Below are 3,226 nucleotides of genomic sequence, written 5' to 3'. Positions count from 1 at the left end.
GCTACAGATAGGGAAAAATATTTGCAAGCCAAGTCTTTGACAGAGGACTTATAACTAGAATATAAAAAGAATTCACCAAATCTCAACAGTTAAACAGCAAACAATTTAACTAGGTATGGTCAAAAATCATGAACACACATTTTGCCGTAGAGTGTCCAACAATGGGCAGCTACTTGTGTCATTCACTGGACCATTTATGCCCCAGTGAATAGCGTCTTCCAGGCACCCTCACTCACAAGGTTGCTTAACTTTTTTCTTTTCATTGCAAGTTTTCCCCAAACTCTTATCAGCTGAATGTAGACACTTAAAAAAAAAAAAAGCAGATAAAGAAGTTTTGTGCAGACATTTAAAAGGTTACAATAGCAACTATCAGGAGAGCACATAGTCTGTTGGCCGGGAGCTCGCGGAGTGCCAAGTAATGTGGAGGAGTCCATCATGCAGAGTTAGCTGGAGCACCAGAGAATCTTCTTTCCTTAAAAAAACTGAGGTTGCGATATAGGCCAGAGAGAAATCAAGGGAGCACAGAAAGACCTGTTCCACACTGGTAAGCACAGACTTGCACTTTCATTTTTAAGCGCAAATCATCCACTCAGTCATAACAAACTTATTTTTTTTTTTTGAGACAGGGTCTCGCTCTATCGCCTAGGCTGGAATGCAGTGTCACCATCACAGCTCGGCTCACTGCAGCCTAGACTTCCTGGGCTCAAGGGATCCTCCTACCTCAGCCTCCTCCTGAGTAGCTGAGACCACAGGCATGTGCCACTATGCCCAGCTAATTTTTTTAATTCTTGAAATTTTCTGTAGAGACAAGGTCTCATTATGTTGCCCAGGCTGGTCTCAAACTCCTTAGCTCAAGCCATACTGCTGTCTGGGCCTTCCAAAGTGTTGGGATTACAGGCATGAGCTACCATGCCTGGCCTGCAACAAACTTTTAATAACAACTAAGGCATTGGGCAACTGGGTTCAATCCTACCTAAAGTAACTTAACCTCTAAACATTCATCAGGAAGTGGCATATGATATTGGATCCTGGAGAGTCTATTCACATCCTATAATCTAGCCAATGCAGTATAGCTATTAATACAATGGGAAGACTCTTACTCCTTCCTTCTTGCCCACCACTTAGGCAAGAACATGTGCTACTAGATCCTGGGAAGTCTCATCATGTGTCCTATCCAGTCCTGTGGGAGCACATCTATCTTTATTCTGAAAGGGCATTGTAATGTCACCAGCCCCATGTTTGGCACCAATTTGTCAAGGAAAAGCTAGCATATAGTCATGTGTCACTTAATGAAAGAGGTTATGTTTTGAGAAATGCATCATTAGACAATTTTGTCATTGTGTGAACATCGTAGAGTGTACTTACACAAACTTAGGCTGTTACTCCTAGGTTACAAACCCATAGAGCATGTTACCATACTGAATTGTAACCCAATGGTATTTGTGTATCTAAACATAGAAAAGGTACAGTAAAAATATTATAATCTTTTTTGTGTGACAGTGTTTTGCTTTGCCACCCAGGCTGGAGTGCACTGGCACAATCATAGCTCACTGTAACCTTGAATTCCTGGGCTCAAGTAATTCTCCCACCTCAGCCTCCTAAGTAGCTAGGACTACAGGTGCATGCCACCACACCCAGCTAACTTTTATTTTTGTTAGAGATGGAGTCTCGCTGTTTCCCAGGCTGGTCTCAAACTCATGGCCTCCAGAAATCCTCCCACCTTGGCCTCCCAAAGTGCTGGGATTACAAACGTGAACCACCATACCTAGCCTGTCATTATAAACTTATGGGGCCACTTTTGTAGATGTGGTCTGTTATTGACCAAATTATAATTGAGCAAAGTGTCATTATGCAGTGCATGACTGTACTTGATCAGAAAAGAAATAAGCCCTTTCTGGATTAAAACAGTTCAGCTCTCTATGTCTTTTTCTCACAAGATGGCATCAGAAGAAGCCATGTGACTGCAACACATATGGTGAAACATTTCGTTGCTGAGGAGCTGATGTTGTTCTGCAGATAAGCAGTTTATAGCTTGCAGTTATACCTTAAATGGGGAGAGGTAGAAAGCCTCATTCCTCATCAGAGGAAACTGTCTCAGGACAGCCTCCATGGTAGATAGGGAGGTGTGTGAGAAATGGCATTGTATCAGCTTCTCACACAACCTACCATGCACTCATGTTCTAGGTGAGTTATAGGGCTTACATCAGCTGGTGTTAAATCCTGGTCTATGTGGCTCATATGAAGAGATGCAAGTTGCCAGGCAGCCATGGTGCAGTCATTCCTCTGAAGGAAGAACTATTAAGTCGGCACCAAAGTGAGAACAGAAATGGATAAAATACCTTGTAAGACAGAAGATGGTTTAGGTCTTAGGTTCTTTGGGGGCAGAGATAATGTCTTGTTCATCTTTGATTCCTTAGCACCTGACATAACACAGTCAGGTTTGCTGAATGAATGGCTATAAACACATAATTTCTTTAGAAATAAGGGAAGACTTTTATGTCTGGAAATATGAATATGAATACTTTGGTCTCTGGCAGTCAGTGTCAGGAGATTTTATGTTATGTTAATAATACAAAAGAACAAATAGAACCAGTCAATTTTCAGAATCATTCATTTATCAGGAACTCTGCTAGATGCTGAGGATACAATGGTGATCTAGTTGTTTATCTCTTGTCCCTCAGCCTGCCTCATACCAGCCGTTCCCTATCCTGATCTGTAAGCAGGGTAGGGAGGCTACAAACATTATTTCCCAGGCTCCTACTGCCAATTGGAAGAACTGACAAAAGGGGGAAGCACGGGTTAAAGGTTTTAATGCTTTACCGAAACTGTAATACTATACTGTAGTTTTAATGTTGAAACTATAGTATTGTGATGGCCAGTTTTATATGTCAACTTGACCAGGCCACAAGGTGCCCAGATATTTAGTCAAACATCATTCTGAGTGTTTGATTTTGGATGTGATGAATCATTGCATCAGTAAACTAGGTAAGGCAGATTACCCTCCCTAATGTGGGTGGGCCCCATCTGATTAGTTGAAGGCAGGAAGAAAACAAAAAAGATAACGCTCCCTCAAAGGGTACTCCTCCTGCCCATCTTGAGGTGGGACATCAGTCTTTTCTGGCCTTCAGACTCCAACTAGAACACTGGCTCTTCCTGGTCTTGAACCTGCTGGCCTTTGGACTGGAGCTCACACCACTGGCTCCGCTAGGTCTCTAGTTTGCAGATA

Source organism: Pan paniscus, chromosome 5, assembly GCF_029289425.2.
Source record: "Pan paniscus chromosome 5, NHGRI_mPanPan1-v2.0_pri, whole genome shotgun sequence".
Lineage (NCBI taxonomy): Eukaryota > Metazoa > Chordata > Mammalia > Primates > Hominidae > Pan > Pan paniscus.
Note: the sequence above shows the minus strand (reverse complement) of the source record.